This window comes from Mustela nivalis, assembly GCF_964662115.1.
Source record: "Mustela nivalis genome assembly, chromosome: 6".
Lineage (NCBI taxonomy): Eukaryota > Metazoa > Chordata > Mammalia > Carnivora > Mustelidae > Mustela > Mustela nivalis.
The window spans coordinates 137,119,899-137,144,056 of record NC_139025.1 but is presented as its reverse complement, the minus strand read 5'-3'; the positions used below and the strand labels follow the sequence as shown (position 1 = coordinate 137,144,056).

General features: G+C 36.2%; 1 protein-coding gene and 1 pseudogene across 2 annotated transcripts in view; one reads left to right on the top strand and one right to left on the bottom strand.

Annotated features, from left to right (window-relative positions):
* Positions 1-24,158, bottom strand: part of LOC309867654 (multiple C2 and transmembrane domain-containing protein 2-like) — a 184,589-nt gene that overhangs the window by 51,134 nt on the left and 109,297 nt on the right. The window lies entirely within an intron of this gene.
* The window catches only part of LOC309867646 (myocyte-specific enhancer factor 2A-like), a 102,782-nt pseudogene that overhangs the window by 60,693 nt on the left and 17,931 nt on the right, over positions 1-24,158 (top strand). Inside the window, exons 3-5 of the transcript in view lie at positions 12,342-12,473; positions 14,874-15,092; positions 15,784-15,843. The product of the transcript in view is annotated as a myocyte-specific enhancer factor 2A-like (transcript). The remainder of the gene's footprint in view (positions 1-12,341; positions 12,474-14,873; positions 15,093-15,783; positions 15,844-24,158) is intronic.

Here is a 24,158-nt window from a genome sequence, read left to right as displayed (position 1 = left end):
TGGTGATAATGGACATACCTGCTGTGTTCCTGACCTTAGTGGAAAAGCTTTCAGTTTTTCTCCATTGAGAATGATATTTGCGCTGGGTTTTTCATAGATGGCTTTGATGATATTGAGGTATGTACCCTCTATCCCTACACTTTGAAGAGTTTTGATCAGGAAGGGATGCTGTACTTTGTCAAATGCTTTTTCAGCATCTATTGAGAGTATAATATGGTTCTTGTTCTTTCTTTTATTGATGTGTTGTATCACATTGACTGATTTGCGGATGTTAAACCAACCTTGTAGCCCTGGAATAAATCCCACTTGGTCGTGGTGAATAATCCTTTTAATGTACTGTTGAATCCTATTGGTTAGTATTTTGTTGAGTATTTTCGCATCTGTGTTTATCAAGGATATTGGTCTATAGCTCTTTTTTTTTATGGGATCCTTGTCTGGTTTTGGGATCAAGGTGATGCTGGCCTCATAAAATGAGTTTGGAAGTTTTCCTTCCATTTCTATTTTTTGGAACAGTTTCAGGAGAATAGGAATTAATTCTTCTTTAAATGTTTGGTAGAATTCCCCTGGGAAGCCGTCTGGCCCTGGGCTTTTGTTTGTTTGGAGATTTTTAATGACTGTTTCAATCTCCTTACTGGTTATGGGTCTGTTCAGGCTTTCTATTTCTTCCTGATTCAGTTGTGGTAGTTTATATGTTTCTAGGAATGCATCCATTTCTTCCAGATTGTCAAATTTGTTGGCGTAGAGTTGCTCATAGTATGTTCTTATAATAGTTTGTATTTCTTTGGTGTTAGTTGTGATCTCTCCTCTTTCATTCATGATTTTATTTATTTGGGTCCTTTCTCTTTTCTTTTTGATAAGTCGGGCCAGGGGTTTATCAATTTTATTAATTCTTTCAAAGAACCAGCTCCTAGTTTCGTTGATTTGTTCTATTGTTTTTTTGGTTTCTATTTCATTGATTTCTGCTCTGATCTTTATGATTTCTCTTCTCCTGCTGGGCTTAGGGTTTCTTTCTTGTTCTTTCTCCAGCTCCTTTAGGTGTAGGGTGAGGTTGTGTATTTGAGACCTTTCTTGTTTCTTGAGAAAGGCTTGTACCACTATATATTTTCCTCTCAGGACTGCCTTTGTTGTTTCCCACAGATTTTGAACCGTTGTATTTTCATTATCATTTGTTTCCATGATTTTTTTTCAATTCTTCTTTAATTTCCCGGTTGACCCATTCATTCTTTAGAAGGATGCTGTTTAGTCTCCATGTATTTGGGTTCTTTCCAAACTTCCTTTTGTGGTTGAGTTCTAGCTTTAGAGCATTGTGGTCTGAAAATATGCAGGGAGTGATCCCAATTTTTTGATACATGTTGAGTCCTGATTTAGGACCGAGGATGTGATCTATTCTGGAGAATGTTCCATGTGCACTAGAGAAGAATGTGTATTCTGTTGCTTTGCGATGAAATGTTCTGAATATATCTGTGATGTCCATCTGGTCCAGTGTGTCATTTAAGGCCTTTATTTCCTTGCTGATCTTTGCTTGGATGATCTGTCCATTTCAGTGAGGGGAGTGTTAAAGTCCCCTACTATTATTGTATTAGTGTTGATGTGTTTCATTGATTTTGTTATTAATTGGTTTATATAGTTGGCTGCTCCCACGTTGGGGGCATAGATATTTAAAATTGTTAAATCTTCTTGTTGGACAGACCCTTTGAGTATTATATAGTGTCCTTCCTCATCTCTTATTATAGTCTTTGGCTTAAAATCTAATTGATCTGATATAAGGATTGTCACTCCTGCTTTCTTCTGATGCCCATTACCATGGTAAATTCTTTTCCACCCCCTCACTTTAAATCTGGAGGTGTCTTCGGGCTTAAAATGAGTTTCTTGGAGGCAACATATAGATGGGTTTTGTTTTTTTTATCCATTCTGATAGCCTGTGTCTTTTGACAGGGGCATTTAACCCATTAGCATTCAGGATAACTATTGAGAGATATGAATTTAGTGCCATTGTATTGCCTGTAAGGTGACTGTTACAGTATATGGTCTCTGTTCCTTTCTGATCTACCACTTGTAGGCTCTCTCTTTGCTTAGAGGACCCCTTTCAATATTTCCTATAAAGCTGGTTTGGTGTTTGCAAATTCTTTCAGTTTTTGTTTGTCCTGGAAGCTTTTAATCTCTCCTTCTATTTTCAATGATGGCCTAGCTGAATATAGTATTCTTGGCTGCATGTTTTTCTCCTTTAGTGCTCTGAAAATATCATGCCAGCTCTTTCTGGCCTGCCAGGTCTCTGTGGATAAGTAAGCTGCCAATCTAATACTTTTACTATTGAATGTTACAGACTTCTTTTCCCAGGCTGCTTTCAGGATTTTCTCTTTGTCACTGAGACTTGTAAATTTTACTATTAGGTGACGGGGTGTGGGCCTATTCTTATTGACTTTGAGTAGTGTTCTCTCAACCTCCTGAATTTTGATGCTCGTTCCCTTTGCCATATTGGGGAAATTCTTCCCAATAATTCTCTCCAGTATACCTTCTGCTCCCCTCTCTCTTTCTTCTTCTTCTGAAATTCCAATTATTCTAATGTTGTTTCGTCTTATGGTGTCACTTATCTCTCGAATTCTCCCCTCGTGGTCCAGTAGCTGTTTGTCCCTCTTTTGCTCAGCTTCTTTATTCTCTGTCATTTGGTCTTCTATATCACTAATTCTTTCTTCTGCCTCATTTATCCTAGCAGTGAGAGCCTCCGTTTTTTATTGCACCTCATTAATAGCTTTTTTGATTTCAACTTGGTTAGATTTTAGTTCTTTTATTTCTCCAGAAAGGGCTTTTATATCTCTCGAGAGGGTTTCTCTAATATCTTCCATTCCTTTTTTGAGCCCAGCTAGAACCTTGAGAATTGTCCTTCTGAACTCTAGATCTGACATATTACCAATGTCTGTATTGATTAGGTCCCTAGCCTTCGGTACTGCCTCTTGGCTCTTTTTTTTGTGGTGAATTTTTCTGCCTTGTCATTTTGTCCAGATAAGAGTATATGAAGGAGCAAGTAAAATACTAAAAGGGTGGCAACAACCCCAGGAAAATATGCTTAAACCAAATCAGAAGAGATCCTAAATCGTGAAGGGGGAGAAAGGGGATAAAAAGAGGTTCAAAAAGGAAGAAAGAAAAAAAAAGAAAAATATTTTAGAAAAGAAAACAAATAAAGAAAAATATAAAAAAATATATATATATATTAGATAAACTAGTTTAAAAACATTAAAAAAAGGGTAAAAGGTAAAAAAAAATTTTACCAGAAGGCGAGAAAAAAAAAATTAAATTAACTGCGAGACTAAAAAAAATCACAGGGATAATGCCATGAGTTCCGTGCTTTGCTTTCTCCTCCTCTGGAATTCTGCTACTCTCTTTGGTATTGTAAACCGCACTCCTTGGTAGGTGAACTTGGTCTTGGCTGGATTTCTTGTTCATCTTTTGGGGGAAGGCCCTGGTGTAGTGATTCTCAAGTGTCTTTGCTCCAGGCGGAATTGCACCACCCTTACCAGGGGCCAGGCTGAGTAATCCGCTCGGGTTTGCTTTCAGGAGCTTTTGTTCCCTGGGCACTTTCCGTAGACTTCCGGAGGATGGGAATACAAATGGCGGCCTCCTGGTCTCCAGCCCAGAGGAGCCGAGAGCCCGGGGCCCCACTCCTCAGTGTGCCCTCAGAGAACAGTGCCCAGTTACTCCCATCTGCTTGACCTCCAGCCGTGCTCCGAGCTCACCGTGCCTGTGGCTGGTTCAAGGTAACACCGAGCTGTGAGCTTACTGTTGGCTCTGTCTCTGTATCCGGCTTTCCCGTTCCAAAACCCGCAAGCTCTGTGACACTCAGACACCCCAGATCCTTCTGTGACCCTGCGGGACCTGAGGCCACGCTGACCCCACGTGGGCTTCACCCCGGTTTAGCCTCTGGAGCGATGTCCCTCAGTGGAACAGACTTTTAAAAGTCCTGATTTTGTGCTCCGTTGCTCCGCCGCTTTCCGGAGCTGGCCCCTCCCCCCGGGGTCTATCTTCTCATCGCTTTGGATTCACATCTCCGCCAGTCCTACCTTTCAGAAAGTGGTTGTTTTTCTGTTTCCAGAATTGCTGTTCTTCTTCTCTTCGATCTGCTGATGGATTTGCAGGTGTTTGCAATCTTTAGATAAGCTATCTAGCTGATCTCCTGCTAGCTGAAGTAGTCTCAGCCTGCTACTTCTCCACCATCTTGACTCCTCCCTGGGATTTTTTTTTTTTTAAGATTTTATTTATTAACTTGTCAGAGAGCGAGGGAGCGAGTGAGCACAGGCTGACAGAGTGGCAGGCAGAGGGAGAAGCAGGCTCCCTACTGAGCAAGGAGCCTCGATGTGGGACTCGATCCCAGAACGCTGGGATGATGACCTGAGCCGAAGGCAGCCGCTTAACTGACTGAGCCACCCAGGCGTCCCTCACCCCGCCGGTCGGGATTTTTATCAGTTCTTATTTCAGACTTCCTAGAGTTTAAATATTTAAACTTATTTACAGTGAAAAATATCATGAGTACTAGATTTCTTTATTAAAAAATAAAATATTATGGTAACATGATTTTATGTATATGTATTTATATAATATCTCTATATATACACATGCATATATGTAATTTCCATGGAGAATAAGCGTATCTAAAATTTTAAATACATTGTTTTTTGGGGATAAGAGCATGTAAGCTAAAAAAAAAAAAAGCTGTTTAAAATTGACCACCTTTTGTATACAACCCATTTTGAAATATGTTTGCTTTTTTAAATTTATTGTATAAAAGAAAACTTGGATATACTTAGGGAAAAAAGTAAACAGCATTGTTTTTGTCTTGAGTTTCTTTTCCCTGTCTCCTTTCCACCATTTCCTTATCCTTTCCATCTCCACTGTCACTAGCAGATTTAATAATATAGGCTAGAAAATGAATTATAGGACCTGCCACGCTGTGCTATATACCGAGAATTCTGTATCTGCTTCCTTGAACTTGAGAAATAGGGTCGGTGATGCTTTGTAAGTAGAACAATACAGCACTTTAAGGATCTTTGTTGGTATATGTATCATTATTTGAATCAATTATCTTTGGCTAGAAACAGCACTGCTCAGGCATCTTACTTCCAGGTTTGGGATCCTTTCTGAGCTCAGAGTAGTGGGGGCACTAGCCAGACTTGTTTTGGGAATTATAGGACTTAGATAAGAGACCACTAATATATGACCTAAAGGATTATGATAGTTTTTTTCATCAAGGTTCTTTGATTCTAAGAACTAGAAATCCATTTAAAGTAACTCAAGCTAAAGAAGAATTTATCATTTTTTTAAAAAAGATTGTATTTATTTGAAAGAGAGAGCACAAGCAGGGAAGAGGGACCGAAGGAGAGGGAGAAGAAGGCTCCCTGTTGAGCAGAGAGCCTGCTTCAGGGCTCCATCCTAGGACCTGGAGACCATTACCTGAGTCAAAGGCAGATGTTTAATTAACTGCGCCACCCAGATACCCCTAAAGGAGAATTTATTGAGAGAATACAGTAACGTGGCACCCAAGGCAGGAAGGAATACCGGGTGTTCTAAAGGCTTGACACCAGGAGCTCCATCTCAAGGTCTGCATGGTGTGTCATCTCTGCCACCAACCCTGGTTTGCTAGATGACTCTGGCAAAGGTTTTATGTAAAAATAATTGATGTTCTGGGTACTTTTCCAGTTAACCATTTTTATAATCAGAGTATAATTTCCAAATTTAAAAAAAAGCTTTATTTATCTTACTGTCTTTTGTCTCAGTGGGAGAAAAGGGTTGGTGAGCTGTGGGACCTCTATCTTAGTACTAATAAGATTTTTTTAAAAAACTGGGTTGGTTCTCTATAGATGGTATGAATTTTTCTACTCTAGAAAAGTATGACTTTTGTTTTTCAGGTTACCAAGTTTGTATTCCAACCTGCTGGGCTCAAAATAAGATCCAGAATCAAAACCTTTGTTTGGTAAAGACTATACACACACAGTGTAAGAGATGTTCTCTTGCACTACCAGTTCTATTCTATATTATCCAAAAGCCCACTGGGGCATCTCCCAGCAGCTTTCAGAATATAAAAGTTAAATACATGTATGAATTTAAGAAATTATACCTATGAAATTATATTTTTTCTCATAGTTCAAAAGTAGCCAAATACAACAATTTCTATGGATCCATCTGGTACAAACTAATATTTTTAGATTGCCTTATTATGTATTTTTACAAATTCATAACTTTATGTTTTAGAAGACTTCTAAAGGAACTTGTTATAGCATCCTGATCTCGTTCTTTGCCTTTTTTTTTATCTGCAAGTATTAATAAATAAATATTTTATGCTTGTCTACCACCTTGTTTGTCTAGATTCAGAAAAATGTAAAGCAGTCTAGACTTCAGTCTTTGACTTGAAAGTTCACGTATTAGTTGAGGGTACATTAGATAGGTAAATACAAGGTAGTATAAATAAATGAATGTTCTATTGAATAAGTGCTCTTAGAATTTTATTGTAGGGAAGTAGTAGTGGAAAAGTTTCATGGAAGATGGGGTTCAAACAAGGCCACAGGCCATAGTGAGCTATAAAACAGTCCTACAGAAAAGAGGGCAGGGTTTTAAACAAGTGAGCCGGTAAGTAGGAGCTAGGCTGTTGGTGACTTGCAGTTAGGCTAAGGAATTTTGGTTCTGTATTCTGTATCTGTTATTTCCAAAGAGGGATGTAAGATATGTAAAACAGTCTCTTGCGGTTTAGGAAGAAAATATTAGAAATTCTACTCTAAAATGTGCTTATTAATATTAAAAGGATTAATTTATGCATATAAATTGCAAAATGTATGCATATTTTGGGAGCTGTGCATAAAATATGTGTCTGGATGGGGTAGCTAATCTAAGTCTTAGAGACTGCTGCTTTAGATTCTAGAGAAGCATCAAAGATTTAAAACAGGTGTGATAATACAAAGTGGTTTTGAGGAGACCCGAATCTCTAACAAGTTATGGGACAGATTAGAAAAGAGAGTAGAAAAAGTACAAGGGTATATTCTAAGCATCTAGATATAAAGCAGCACAGGCCTGTGTTGAATATGGTGGCAGTGGAAATAACTATAATCTATAAAACTTGGTGTTCCCTGTGAATTGTGGGGGAGAAAACAAAGCATGCACCACAAGATTGCACAAGATTGCACAAGTCTGAAGAGGGGATCTGTTTAATGAGAGGTAGTGAGTTCCATTGAAATAGAGTAGCCAGATATCCAAATGAAAATGTGCAACAGGCAGTTGAGATTATAGGTCTTCCAAATGTTAGGTTAGGTGTGAAAGAAAGCATAATCATTACTCTTACAACTATAGAATGAACAGGCATCAAAGATTTTATTTAACGAATGAGTACACCAGTAAGATGTTACAGCCAGTTCAAAAAACTCAAAATACCATGTAATAGTGGTTAAAGAATGCTGAAGTGAATTTACAAATGCAAGAAAACAGGTCAGTATCCACAAGGTGATAATCAGTGACATCCCACAGGAAACAATTTCTATGAACAGGAGTTATTTGCAGTTATTATTCATTTTCTGCAAGTTAATTAACATCCATCCCTACAGAGTTGTAATATAGCTTTGTCAAAGAACAAAGGTAGATAAACCTGAATGAAAGTTCTAGCCAGGATGTAATTTTCATTGTTTTTTCCATAAATTGATGGAAATGTTTTAAATTTCAGAGCCTTCCTATTGGTAGGGCCTTTAATCAATAGAAGTTTTTAAGTTCCTCTTCATTTAGTTAAAACTCATTTAATTAATACAAAAAAAAAATACAACCCACCTCTTTTAAGTTTAATTTGGGCATTTCCAGCTCAGAAACTGTGGATGTGATACAGGGATCCTGTGATACAGGGTCCCTTGGAAGTTTTGTTTTTTGTTTTTTTGTTTTTTTGTTTTAAGATTTTATTTGTTTATTTGAGAGAGCACAAGCAGGGGAAGCCTCAGGTAGAGCGAGAGGGGGAGAAGCAGGCTTTCTGCTGAACAAGGAGCCCAATGCAGGGCTTGACCCAGGACACTGGGATCATGACTTGAGCCGAAGGCAGACGCTTAACCAACTGAGCCACCCAGGTGCCCCTCCCTTGGAAATTCATATATGTAAAACACCACCCAGTCTTCTAGCAGCTCAAATTTCACCTTAGAACTCACTTGCTTCAGATGGAGAGGAACCCTGCCTCAGAAGATTGTGGGTTTGTTGTTGTAGACTGTTGTACTCTTAATACTGTGATAGGAATAGCATTTAATTTATGAATTACCACAAGAATTAAGGATTACTCTTTTATTTCTTGAAGAAGAATACTGAAAGGTTACAAGCCTTCTCTGATCATCTCTCCTTAATTTTTGATACTATAATAAATTAACACAAATCACTAATCAGTTAACCAAATATTTTCAAAAAATTTAGCAGCACATTAGTTTTTTCTTTTAAAAACCAATGCTTAGTACATACTAAATCCTAACAAGAATTCCTGGGAAGCTCCCTTGAGTTTACATTTACTGTGAAACATAAGTCAAGGGTAGTTTTATACTACTGTTAAACAGTACTCTTCAAAAGTAAAATCATGACTCTCAAATCTAAAATGAACATGAATCAAAGACTTTAACTCGTGGGCACCTGAGTGCTCAGTCCGTTAAGCATCCAGCTCTTGGTTTGGGTTCACGTCGAGATCGTGGGGGTCCTGCGATCACCCTGCATTGGCCTCTGCATTCAGTGCAGAGACCACTTGAGAATTCTGTCCCTCTGCTCCTCTTTCCCACTCACACACACTCTTTAAAAAAAAAAAAAAAGATTTTAACTCATTAGTGACTGAGGAAACTGGAAAAAATTACAAGTGGTTAATAGATAAATCCTAAGATTAGACAAATACACAAGCCCATCAAGAAGGCAAAAAAATAAAAGACCTGACCTCTTCCACAGTAGTAACAGAAGTCAATTGAACCACCATCAGACAGAATTTATTTGCATGTCTACAAACATTAATTTCCATTATTACCAGTTTCAACAAATTAACTTCTATCTCTACAGAGTTGTTAAATAGCTCAAAGGCACAAACCCCAAAGAATCGGATGACATGGAAGGATGTGCCCTAAACAATACATAGTTTTCCATAAAGACACTTAGGAGGGTTTTTTTTTTTTTGATCCATTTAAAAAGCTTTCAGAATCTGTCCTTAGATAACTAATACTTAAGGTAAATATTAGCTAAGGACGTTGATTATTTAAAATCTGCATTTTATAATGTATGTTCAAGTATGCAGAAAGTACCTGACTGAATTGGCCCAAAATATAAGAAGAAGTGCCATTAAAATCATAATATTGTTTACATCTATTGTGAGGAGTAGAAATGTTTGTTTTTTAAAGGTGTTTAGCTAACCCTCCAAAAATAAAATTTCTTTTATAGAAACGCACTGATGAAAATTATATGGGCATTCATCTTAGGATTTCATTTAAGTAATCTTTGCAGTTGGAATCATTAGACATGTTTAGAACACTGGTACAAAAGAACACTTAACAGGTTGTATCAAGTTAGCTTAAATTAATAACTTAATTATTTAAGAAAAGCAACTTCAGTCAACTTACATGATACATACCCGTGAAACTTGAAATTATTTTGGCACAATTGAACTTTCCCCATGAGTTTGCCATAATGTCACTGAAAACTGTCAGTTGATGTACAATAGCAAAGTACTTTTTATGAAGTACTATTTACTTCAGAATGGACCATAATAATCATCTGTAATAGCCATAGACTGTGCACCGTGCTAGTACTCTTAAGGAATACACAACAACAGATTCCTGAAAATGGTAGCCTTTCACACTGTTTTCTTCGTTAACCAAGTGTTTTTATTGTGGCTGACCTGAAGCACGTGAAAAAATTGAAGCTAGCCTGTTTCTTATATGCCTCACCTAAGCTTGTTAATAGATGACAGCATTCCATGTGTTAGTACCTGTGACACAGGAGAGACTTTTACTATTAAGCTATGTGGTAATGATAAAAAAGACAGAAAAAGTCTTTTTATGGTAGTTGGGTCCTCACAACAACTCTTCGTGTTCTGGTGATAAGAAGATGCAAGTTGGGTATCCAGTAGAGGTACATGAGCTTGTTATCTCCAGAGCTGATAGAGCCTCTTGAATTCCCTCACAATGACAGGAACCCCATCTGAAGTGAAGGCTTGCAGAGCTGGAGATACCAGAACACTATTCTTTATGAGTGCAAGTAGGGTTAACCCTGTTGTTGTAGAATAAAACTTCTGTGTAATTACTTTAAAAGGCCATATTCTTTTTCTTCAGTAATTTGAAAGGACTTCAAAGAGGCACATAGTTGGTGGTCGCTATTAGTGAAAGCATGACTATGAATTTCCTAGTCTTAAGATGCGTGAATATGATGGGAAAATATCTGGAGATTTCAGGCTAAAATAAGTCAACAAGTTCATGATGAAATCTGTGTAGGCACTTACTATATTTTTGTTTCTAGGGCTGTGTAGGTTATAAGAGTTCATTGTGTTCCAATATTCTGAATGTTAACGTCTTCATTGCTGATAGCAACTTGCAGAGCTTTGGCAAGCAGAACTTGCTACAGTGAGCGGGGGAGAATACATGTCTCCATCCCTTAGTTCTAAATAACTGGACCTTTTATGGCTAAGTACACATAAAAGTTCATGTGATTAGTTATATCGATAGAACGTAGAGCCATGGGGCCAGTGTTAGGGAAGTACAGGTAGTGTTTGCTCTATGCTTATGTTTAGTGATTGTGTTACGGTGGGGGTTTCAGAGACTATATGTGGGATTCCTAGTGCATGCTAAGTAATTGGAGAAGTTAACGTATCAACACTTAGGATTTTTTATGATTCTGTAAGCATGAAAAAAATCAAATTGACTAAAGGATTTTAAAATAATTTGACTTCAGGGAAACTAAGAAAATAATTTCCTATCTTAACCTGTTGTGTGTTTACATTCTTTCAGTGCTTATAAAATAAGCATTCATAATTGTAAATTATATTTTAAAGGATATCAAGATTACTATGAATTAATTAAGCGCATCTTAAATCTAATTTAAATAATCATTAAAGAATAAATTAGCAAACATAGTACTAATTTATTGATCAAACTTTGTTTCCCAATTAAATAAACTTCATTAGTTTACTTGGAAAATTTTAACTTCCCAAAACTTCACAGTGGTTGATTAGAAAATCAGCCAGCCTCAAAGCTATTTAAAATGTTGAACTCTGTAATTCTACTTAAAAAAAACACCCATTGGGGTTTTTAAAAATTTAGACATTCTGGAAATAAATTAGTATTCCACAGATTGTCAAGCCCTTGGTTGTAAAGCTACTCTTTTAAATATTGAACAAGTCATTTCATGGTGATTTTAGTGAAAAAAATTAAAAATCAGAAAACAAATGGTTCATTATATTTTTACCTCAAAATAAGAAGGAAAAGTGAACATATTGTCTAGGAGATACTTTCATAACACAAAGTTTTCCAGAAAGTCAGTTCAGTGGATTAGGTCAACCCCTGAAGGAGCTCTGTACGAAGAGGTAGCCAAGGGGGTGAAAGATACATGCTGTTTAACATATTATTACAAACTTTAAAAGTAAGTAGAAGGGGGAAAATTTCATTAGTGGGGTGTTTTTTTGTTTTGTTTTATAGAACTTCAAAATAAATTTGTTGCAATCTTACACCAATAGATGTTCAGTGTCACTAATAAAGTCACTAATAATATTTATACTCTACATAGAAAAGAGTCATAGCTGTCATATGTAAATAAGTATTTGAGTTTTTTGCCTTTAAGTTTTGTAGGAAAATGATAGTATTTAAGAACAAATTAGGAATGAGGTTACTGAGATAGGATGCTAATTCTTTCTGGTGGCTAGGATAAACTCAGGTGGAAAGCAGTTTCAGTAGATGAAGTTGCTGAAATGTTCATTTTGTAAAGGCACTATGATAGCTTCTCAGAGCATCATTTTGATACATTTCTGTGTCAGTTTGCACACTCATTGGCCCTATCAGATGTGTTGATCAGGCTGTAATCAGATTCAGATTGTAAATGTCAGAGCCGTGAGTAATTTAGTATTCTCTAGGAAGTTTGGGAAGAAAGAATCCAAATAAATTAACATTCCTTTTTTTCTTAATGTGCACTGGGAGCATTAATTTTGCTTATACCTAAGGTTTACCTTATTTGGAGGATTAGAGTACATTTGTGATCATTTAAAAACCATTTCAGTGGCTCTTGTAATAATTCATTCAGTCTGTGCTCTCTTAATAAATTTTACAAAACTCATGGCAAGTTAGTATCATTTGTGTGTGAATTTTCCAATTGTATTTCAGACTTTAAGAAAGAAAGGCCTGAATGGTTGTGAGAGTCCTGATGCTGACGATTACTTTGAGCACAGTCCACTCTCGGAGGATAGATTCAGCAAACTAAATGAAGATAGTGATTTTATTTTCAAACGAGGCCCTGAAAGTACTTTTACTTTACCTCTACTTTTTATTTGTTGATCCTTTTTGTTAACTTCATTATATAGGCTCTGAACAAGAAGGAACACAGAGGGTGCGACAGCCCAGACCCTGATACTTCCTATGTGCTAACTCCACATACAGAAGAAATATATAAAAAAAAAAATAATGAGGAATTTGATAATATGATGCGGAATCATAAAATCGCAGTGAGTACTAAAGTATGGTTTCTGCTTTTATCTTGTGCATGAAGATATTGGCTACGCATCCTGTTTATTTTCGCAGTGGGTGATGATACCAATAAGTAGAAGGGGAAGAAATTTTGTTAGGGTTTTTTTGTTGTTGTTTGTTTTACAGAACTTCAAAATAAATTTGTTGGAGTCTTATAATAATACATGTTCAGTGTCTTAAACAAGGAAGTGAAGAGAAAGCATCCTAATCTAAGTTCTACTTACTGTCTCCTATACCTTTGGACAGGGCGCATAAATCCCTCTCAGATGCCAATTTTCTCATCAGTAAAGTGAATGAGCTGGCTTACGTAATTTTTAAGGTCCCTTCCAGCTCTTAAATTTCCATGATCGTAAATACAAAGGGTTCATATAAGATCTCCCTTTCCCTCTCATGACTTAAAAAATATTACATGTACATTAATAGATCTTGAGACTAAAAATATAAAGTGATTAGATTTATTACAAAATTTGATGTTTCAGGATTATTTTTAATTATTTTGTATAGTTGATGTAATAGTAGTAACTTACTCTTTGGTTCTTTGTAAATGTCCAAAAACTATTTGGCAAAATACCTCCAAACTTTTCTTTTCTTTTATTGTAGGTATTGAGGAAGAGAGGCTTGGCTTGATACTAATTTAAGGAAGCAATGTTTTTAAACTGGTTGCAAATCAAATACTTGGTTTAAAATTTTCCTATGCTCATACATCTAACCATCATGAAAACCAGTAGTTTTTTGAGTTATCCTTCTTTGATAGTTCTTCAAAGAGTTCTTACGGGGAGCTCATTGGCAAGAGCTGCTTAAAACAGCTATTTTGGATCTGATTTTCTAAAGCTGCATCTGTAGTGTAGGATTCAGGGAACAAATTGGTTCTGATTCTGATATTTATCTTATTGTCAGAGTTAATTCTCTTAAAAACTATGCCTTGAAGTATACATCATGGATTATCTCTTCAAAGGAGTCCTTTACTATAAGAAGCTCATGAAAAATAGATTTAAGGAAGTATTTTTGTGCTAATACAGTTATTATTCTTTAAAAACATAAAATAAAATCCCTTCTGACCTCACATGGATGCTGGTGACTTTGTAGTAAATGTTAAACTGCAAAATATTGTGTAAATAAAATTGCTTTACCTTTGAAAAAAAATTTTTTTGTCATGTAGCCATTGTTTTATGTCAGTTAATGAATGATAATTTTCTTTCTGAAATAATCTATTGAATAGAGAACATAAATTATATTCTTCCAACTTTGAATTAGCAGTGTTGCCACACTTTGCAATCACTTTTAAAATATGGGGAGAAGAAAGCTTTCTTCTTTCTCTATAATGGAGATTTTATAAAGAGAATTGTTATATTCATGGTTAACAAGTATATTATATATGGTCTACGAAGGAAATACAAGAAGAAATGACAAATACTGTTTTAAGGGGGTGTGGAATACTTAGGAGGGAAGTAAGATAGCATTTATAATTATAACTTAATCTTCATACAATTTAAAGATAGGTTTTCAGTGGTTAATTTTATTGTTTAGATGGTTTCTTTGCATTTCATCACACTCAGATTGCATGTGTTGTATATATGACTTGAATTTTTTTTTTTTTTAAGTTTTGTCCATTAAGAATGTCAGTCAGTTAAACCAGGGCTGATTTATAATGTCCCACATTTGGTGTATTAAATTTATAATTTGTGTACATATTTTCTCCTTTTGTTAAATTTGTAATCTCTCAATAGAAATGTAATGTTACTAAACTGGTTTGGATTATTAAAGTGCAAATTTTATGCTTACTTGGTAACAATATATTTTGTAATGTCTAAATCTGACAACACTACTTTAATATCAGGTTCTGACATCTAATTTTCATTTCTAGGACTGTTTTAAATATATATATATATATATATATATATATATATATATATACACACACACACACTTTATAGTAGTGTATATGTATTCATATATAAAACGGAAATTGAAAAGTTTATGTCAGACATACTCATGTTCAAATGTAATTCTGAAGAAAGCAACTTAAATCTACCAGTTGATTAGTAAGAAACTATCCCTGTCCTCAACTTTTAATAACTGTGGAGTTACCTTATCCAAATTAAAATTTGTAAGTTATTTATTTAATATAGATGAAAATGAAACAGTTTTCTCTTCCTTGTTCTTTATTTACAGCCTGGTTTGCCACCTCAAAACTTCTCAATGTCTGTCACAGTCCCTGTGACCAGCCCTAATGCTTTGTCCTACACTAACCCAGGAGTTCACTTGTGTCGCCAACTTTGGCCACCAGCTCAACATTAGCAGATTCAAACATGCTGTCTCCACCTCAAGCCACGCTGCACAGAAATGTATCCCCTGGAGTCCCTCAGAGACCGCCGAGTACCGGCAGTACAGGTGTGTAATGGTCTCTCTTCTGCTGGTTCTTTAAGAAAAAGAATTGCTGACATAAGCAGTTTCTTATTTCGCTACCTTTAATTTTCTATGATGTGCGAGAGTCACTGCCACATAATTGATTCCATTTTAAGGAATATTTTTGAGGATTTACTGCGGCGCTGTGGCATCCTCTTGGGTACAGTGGACCCATATACAGAATCTGCCATCTATAACTTTCCTTTTTACGGGAAACCATACTTTGACAGGCAGAAAATTTAATTAGGGTATCATGAGCAAAGACTTAAAGTTCGAGTGTGAGTCACTCATGTCAAAAATAAGAGAGTAGATGTACCTGACTGGAGTTAGAGTTCATGAATTCAGCAAAAATCAGCATTTATGACTTTATTCTTTGTAATACAGTGTTTCCTCTTCTTTAAGTCCCAAATTTAATAGTACTGTTAGCACTGACCCCATTCTTAGGAATTTGTACTTTTTGATATTGATACAGGAAAGCATTTGTATCCAGAGCTTGATAGGTGAGCTTTTATATGTATATTTAACTATATCATATTACACAGTTATGCCAGATTCAGTCTAGGGCTAGTTTTTATTTTTGCTTTTTAGGAAAGGAGTGCAGTTTACTTCATTCAGATAAGGAAAACCAATTCATGTTCATTCTCTGCCCTCTCTGTTCTCTCTCCAAAATTTTTAGGTGGGATGTTGAGCACTTCAGACCTCACAGTGCCAAATGGAGCTGGAAGCAGTCCAGTGGGTGCGTGAATTACTCCTGTTTGTCTTTCTAGGCATCTGCCCTATATGAGATAAAGGGAATATTGTCCCTCAAATGAGGCCTTATACCAGATAAGGGAAAAATGGGTATATGACTAGAGCAGACATGTCCCTTCATAGACTTAATTTTCTTCTGAGGGGTGTTTTTACTAATACCTAACATTTTTAAATAACACCCCTGCTCTGTTCTTTATACCTTGGCCTTGAGTGCTTCCTCAAGTGCTTTCAGATACTGTTCTTTGCTAAAGATGCAATTGCCTTCATACAGTTTTTACATCAAGCTAGTTTCTTAAGGAGAAGATTTCTGTATCATCTATTCTTGCCAAAAGTTAGATCATTAGCAGATGATACATTTTATAATAGCATGAAATGTTTTTGGAGAGGTTGCAATAACAAAGAAATGGTGGGCCTGCTTCTAGAGCTACAAAGATTATTAAGAAGTTTGTCTTCAAAGCATTGTTTTGGTGGCTACGTGTAGAACATCCACATTTTGTCACAGTTGTAGCCAAATTGGGTTAGTTTTTTTTTGTTTTTTACTTTAGGATCCCAAAGATGACTAGCAAGTTTAAACACATGTTTAAATATGTCTGCCCAACCTCCGAGTGCCGGCAAAGATACACTATGAACTGAACATTACAGAAACATGGCATATATGTCAAAGAGTTGTAAGAATAACTGTATTCCTTTGGATTATCATCACATTAAGTGGTCTTGGTCTCTTAATCTGTGATAAACATAGTTGTCATCATTGTATCATCATTGTATCTGGAAAAAAAAAATTTCCTCCCTAATTTAGATATTGTGTGTTCCTGGAGACTTCTGAACACAGACACTTCTAAGAAAAATTTACACTTGTATGTATTCAGCCCATTCATTCTATTAAAATGTAAGGAGCTTCTGCCTCAAGAGATTTGCAGAGATAATTGAATAACTTAATTTAAGGTTATGAGAAAGAAACGTATTGCTGAGACAAGTTATAAAACATAGTGGTAGGTTAAATGCCTAATTCTACCACATATTAATTGTGCTTTGGATGGAATATTATAGAAGACCAATGTAGGATCTTTTTTAACATAATTGTGGAAAATTCATAACAGTATTAATAGTTATACATTAGGCTGCTTTACTTATATGTGTATTTCCAAATATTTATAGTTTATTTAAACTTCATTTGAGTTATTTGCATGCCCATATACATACTCTTTTTGTGTTAAACCTTCCCATATGCTTGTACTCCCCCAGTACTGCCCATCTTACTTTGCCTTCTACTTCCTAGCTTAGCTAAGGCTAGACTCAAGAATTTCTATTTCATTCAATGTTAATTGTAAGTACCTCTTGGTTTATTTCTGAAATAGTTCCCCCCTCCCCCATGGAGTTTAACTCTTTGAAGATTTCTAATGTGTTTTCCCCTTGACTTTCCTTCTTTTTTTTTTCTTCATCCTTCTGGCATATTGTAAACACGGTTCTAACTCCTGTCAAACAAGTTTTTCAATTCCCATTTTTTTTCTTGTACTTTTTACACTTCCTAAAAGCTTTTATCAATATTTTTTCTTATCTGCCATGCAACTGTAAATCTAAACTCTGTCTCTGCTGCTTGGTTTTTCTGTGCTCCCTTTGGTAATTTCAAACTCAGACTTTGTCATCATCAAAATACATTTTCTTTTGTTGTTGTTGTTGTTTTCATTCATTTTTCTTTTTTTATAAGCCTCCTCTCCCTGTCGTGACCTTTATGTTTAGAGGACTACATAATCCTACTCCTGGGATCATGGCACATCGTCATTACTTCATACAAAGCATCTCAGTCTGCTGTGTATTAATCCCTTTTATACCTCTGTTCCATTCCCATGCCCTTCCTCCCCCCATCTTAGGTAACTAATGTGTTTAGTGTTAATAGTGTTAATAATCATGATTAGGGAACATGTATTTCTATTAAAACTTAAAATTCAAGTAAGTATTAAAATATTGTAAGTGCTTAGTGAGAAACTTAAAGATTTTATTTATTTGAGAGAGAGAGCGTTGCATGAATGGGGGGCTTGGGGAGAGAGAGGAGACAGAAGGAGAGAAACAAGGAGCCTCCTTGCTGACCTGCTGACTGGGGAGCTGGACATGGGGCTCAGTCCCAGAACTGCATCACAACCTGACCCACAGGCAGACATTTAACCAACTGAGCCCCCCAGGCACCCCTTTAGTGAGTTATTTAAAAGTCTGTTTACATTATTACATATAAAGAGAGATAAATCCTGCTTCTTAGGGTACACCTCAGCATCTCATAATGCATCAAGATTGTATGTCCTGATACTCGTACATGCCAATTTTACCTAGACTGCGTGTAACTCTACTTACTCCACTTGTGTGGCTTGTATTCTAAATGGCATATATATATATATATATATATATATATATATATATATATATATCTGCTTTTTAACAGAATTAGATCTGAGTAGACTTTTTATGTCAACTAAGATACCAACTGGAAGCATGTATTTATGTGAAATACTTAGAGCATACATGGGTTTAAAGTGTTTTTACTATAAATTGTCCCTAAAATAAATGATCTGCCATGGGTATTTTTAAAATGTTATTTTTGTGAGGAAGAGACAGATAATATGTTTTAGCTCATTTTCAACAATGATGCCATTTTGGTTTAGTAGTTTGGAAAAAGTAGTTTAAACTCATTATTATACCAGATATACTCTTTATGAATAAAAAGATTAAACAGTTAAGATTCCCAGGGAAGTTTAGAGGGAAAAATATTTAAAAGTAAAGAATGATTTCTAATCTATTTTTCCAGATATGTTTCTTGGAACTGTATGAGAAGAAGGATTTATCAATGTTTGGTAAACCTTGTGTTAAATAAAACTAAGCTGATGAACACAGATGCAAAAATACTCAACAAAATACAAGCCAATAGGATTCAACAGTACATTAAAAGGATTATTCACCACGACCAAGTGGGATTTATTCCAGGGCTACAAGGTTGGTTCAACATCCGCAAATCAGCCAATGTGATACAACACATCAATAAAAGAAAGAACAAGAACCATATGATACTCTCAATAGATGCTGAAAAAGCATTTGACAAAGTACAGCATCCCTTCCTGATCAAAACTCTTCAAAGTGTAGGGATAGAGGGCACATACCTCAATATCATCAAAGCCATCTATGAAAAACCCACCGCAAATATCATTCTCAATGGAGAAAAACTGAAAGCTTTTCCGCTAAGATCAGGAACACGGCAGAGATGTCCATTATCACCACTGCTATTCAACATACTACTAGAGGTCCTAGCCTCAGAAATCAGAGAACAAAAGGAAGTTAAAGGCATCCAAATCAGCAAAGAAGAAGTCAAATTATCACTCTTCGCAGATGATATGATACTATATGTGGAAAACCCAAAAGACTCCACTCCAAAACTGCTAGAACTTGTACAGGAATTCAGTAAAGTGTCAGGATATAAAATCAATGCACAGAAATCAGTTGCATTTCTCTACACCAACAGCAAGACAGAAGAAAGAGAAATTAAGGAGTCAATCCCATTTACAATTGCACCCAAAACCATAAGATACCTAGGAATAAACCTAACCAAAGAGACACAGAATCTATACTCAGAAAACTATAAAGTACTCATGAAAGAAACTGAGGAAGACACAAAGAAATGGAAAAATGTTCCATGCTCCTGGATTGGAAGAATAAATATTGTGAAAATGTCTATGCTACCTAAAGCAATCTACACATTTAATGCAATTCCTATCAAAGTACCATCCATCTTTTTCAAAGAAATGGAACAAATAATGCTAAAATTTATATGGAACCAGAAAAGACCTCAAGTAGCCAAAGGGATATTGAAAAAGAAAGCCAAAGTTGGTGGCATCACAATTCCAGACTTCAAGCTCTATTACAAAGCTGTCATCATCAAGACAGCATGGTACTGGCACAAAAACAGACACATAGATCAATGGAGAGCCCAGAAATAGACCCTCAACTCTATGGTCAACTAATCTTCGACAAAGCAGGAAAGAATGTCCAATGGAAAAAAGACAGCCTCTTCAATAAATGGTGCTGGGAAAATTGGACAGCCACGTGCAGAAAAATGAAATTGGACCATTTCCTTACACCACACACAAAAATAGACTCAAAATGGATGAAGGACCTCAATGTGCAAAAGGAATCCATCAAAATCCTTGAGGAGAACACAAGCAGCAACCTCTTCGACCTCTGCCGCAGCAACATCTTCCTTGGAACAACGCAAAAGGCAAGGGAAGCAAGGGAAAAAATGAACTATTGGGACTTCATCAAGATCAAAAGCTTTTGCACAGCAAAGGAAACAGTTAACAAAATCAAAAGACAACTGACAGAATGGGAGAAGATATTTGCAAACGACATATCAGATAAAGGATTAGTGTCCAAAATCTATAAAGAACTTAGCAAACTCAACACCCAGAGAACAAATAATCCAATCAAGAAATGGGCAGAGGACATGAGCAGACATTTCTGCAAAGAAGACATCCAGATGGCCAACAGACACATGAAAAAGTGCTCCATATCACTCGGCATCAGGGAAATACAATCAAAACCACAATGAGATATCACCTCACACCAGTCAGAATGGCTAAAATCAACAAGTCAGGAAATGACAGATGCTGGCGAGGATGCGGAGAAAGGGGAACCCTCCTACACTGTTGGTTGGAATGCAAGCTGGTGCAGCCACTCTGGAAAACAACATGGAGGTTCCTCAAAATGTTGAAAATAGACCTGCCCTATGACCCAGCAATTGCACTATTGGGTATTTACCCTAAAGATACAAACGTAATGATCCAAAGGTGCACGTGCACCCGAATGTTTATAGCAGCAATGTCCACAATAGCCAAACTATGGAAAGAACCTAGATGTCCATCAACAGATGAATGGATCAAGAAGATGTGGTATATATACACAATGGAATACTATGCAGCCATCAAAAGAAATGAAATCTTGCCATTTGCGACAACATGGATGGAACTAGAGCGTATCATGTTTAGCAAAATAAGTCAAGCAGAGAAAGACAACTATCATATGATCTCCCTGATATAAGGAAGTGGTGATGCAACATGGGGGCTTAAGTGGGTACGAGAACAATCAATGAAACAAGATGGGATTGGGAGGGAGACAAACCATAAGTGACTCTTAATCTCACAAAATAAACTGAGGGTTGCTGGGGGGAGGGGGTTTGGTAGAAGGGGGTGGGATTATGGACATTGGGAAGGGTATGTGCTTGGGTGAGTGCTGTGAAGTGTGTAAACCTGGTGATTCACAGACCTGTACCCCTGGGGATAAAAATATATGTTTATAAAAAATAAAAAATTAATAAAAAAAAGTAGATTGGAATCTCAAGAGAAAAATAAAAATTATAAAAAAATAAAAAATAAAATATAAAAAAAAATAAAACTAAGTAATTTTCTTCACTGTAGGACTTACTGGAGCCTTTAAAATGCTAATTTGTGAGTCATTAAACTTAGTATGTAACATATGGTTACACAAAGTGATTTCATAATAGAAACCTTCAATTTTTCCTCATGAAAAAGCATCTTTCAAAATTAGTATCATAAAACATTTTGGGAAATCTTCTTTCTGGTCTTAAGATGATATATAGAAAAGAGCTTTTGGATAATGAAACCTTCCATAAATGAAATTAAAATTGAGGTTTAAAAAAAGACAAGACAATTAAGCTTGTGCTGTGATAATAGTAGACCTGATTATTGGGACCAACCCTTCCACTGAAGACACCTACAAATGCTAGGCAAAATATTTTTTAAATCTGCTTGAAAGCACTTGAGAACCTACAAAATAATGAAGAATTCCTGGCTCAAGATCCAGGGAATGTTGGAGACAGATCCTCAAAGAGGGTGAGCCTGGCATTAATGACTGCTTTTCCGCAGGTGGTAGTTGCCACTTCCACAGTGGAGCAGGATGCCTCAGAGACCTAGGGGGACACAGAAGTCAAAGTTCAGGGCCCTTAAAAATTGGGAGGGTCCAGTGTGCTCCTGTCACTTTGTCCCTAAAATAAATGATCTGTCATGGGTATTTGAACACATTGTGTTAAGCCCCCAAAAGGCAAGACCATAGAAGTAGAGTGAATCAGAGATTAACAGGCCCTTCTAGTAGCTACATCTAACATCTGCGCCATCTGCTTTCTGTACACTAGAGTGTTGTTATCTACATTTAAAGTACAGAGTAAACGTTCTTTACACTGTGTTCCTTTTTTCTCTTTTTTAAGATTTTGCTTGTTTATTTGTCAGAGCATGAGCGGGGAGGAAAGACAGGGCAGAGGGAGAATCAGAGTCCTTGCTGAGCAGGGAGCCCAGTGTGGGACTCAGTCCCGGGACCCTGGGATCATGACCTGAGCTGAAGGCAGATGCTTAACTTGACTGGCCACCCAGGTGCCCCATATGTTCTTCTATACTTAAAAAAAAAAAAAAAAAGTTCTTTGTGTACATAAAACTGAAAATTGACCACATGCTGGGCCACAAAAAAAGTATCAACAAATTTTGGAGAATTTAATCACATAGAGGTAAGCTCTCTGGTGACAGAGTATTTCAGCCAGCAACCATTTTTTATGTATAATAAATCAATTTTTTATACATAATCTGTATAATAACTTTAATTTTTCAGTCCAGGCTTAAAGACTTGCCATGAACCACTTCCATATAGTTTCAATTAACCTTTAAACTGGAACATTTTTACTGATACTGTAATTTTCAAATGTATAATGTTTTTATAGATGAGCCTCTGTTCTCCTCGTTCTTATTTTAATTTTTGTTGAGTCTCCTGCTTCCCAAAATACAGGATGTTTCAGGCCCATGTAATAAGGCAAGCAGAAGCATCTTTGAGGTTTTTAAGCATGAGACAAACTTAGAATTGGGAAAGACATGTTAAATAGGAAATCAGAGGAAGCATAACTGTAAAAGAAGGATTGATTTGGTTGTGTAAAATTAAGAATCTTTATTGATCAAAATCACCATGAAGAGAACAAAAAGGCAAGACAGTGAGAAAATGTAGATTGTATACATACAGCACACAGAGGTCTTTTTTATCAAGAATACATACAAGTCATCATGAAAAATATCTGATTTTTGAAAATGTGCATGAGAACATTTTACAAAAGAAGTTACCAGGTATCCAGTAAGCCTGTGACAAGATACTCAGTCTCAGTAACCAAGGCAATGCAAAATTAAAATCACAGAAAGCATCATACACCAGCCAGAATGGCCAAAGCAGAATAGGCTGATAATACCAGGTGTTGATAACTCTCATTGTGAGAGTTCCAAACTCTCATTCCCTGAGGATTACAGTGCAAATTGATGCAGCTGTTTTGACATTGTCTCCTAAAGTAGTATATATATGGGTTCTACAACCCACCATTTTTATTCATCCTTATATACTGTAGAGAAATGCATATGTGTACCATGAGCATCAGGAAATAAAGGAATGCGCATGGCATTGCCTGTTACAGGCAACATCTAGAAATAATCCAAATTTCTGCCAACAGTAGAACAAATAAATAAGTGCTAGTATGTCTATGTGAAGGAGTTCTATACTGGAATGAAAAGAAAGAAACTATAGCAGTAATTAGCATGGTGGCTGAATTTCATCAGACTATGATGTATGAAAGACAATGGATGCAAATACAAAATTATTCTATTCTATCTACATAAATCTGGAAAAATAGCCAAGCAATATTATGTGCTAAGATTGCGTGTAGATAGATGATAAAACTGTAAAGAAAAACAAGTCACTGTAATAGTCATAATACTGGTTATTTGGGGTAGGTGGGACAACAGGAATATTCGGGGGGCCCAATTATAGAGCCTTTTCAGGGTTTTGGCAGTATTCTTTTTCCTGATGTAATGGATACGTGGAGATTTTAAATTTATGCTAAAGCCTTGATTGTTAAGTTTTTATTTTATGTACCATTTTGTATTATGTGGTATGTTAATATGAGTTTTAAAATAGATATATTTGATTTTTAAAAGGAATTCTAAACCAAAGTGTGGAGGTACTTTTAAAATGCTAAGAGAGGGGCGCCTGGGTGGCTCAGTGAGTTAAAGCCTCTGCCTTCAGCTCAAGTCATGATCCCAGGGTCCTGGGAGCCCTGCATCTGGCTCTCTGCTCAGTGGGAGACCTGCCTCCCTCTTTCTCTCTGCCTGCCTCTCTGCCTACTTGTGATCTCTGTTTGTCAAATAAATAAATAAAATATTAAAAATCAATCAATCAAATGATAAGAGAATGTAGTGTATATTGTATAGGTGTTATACTATC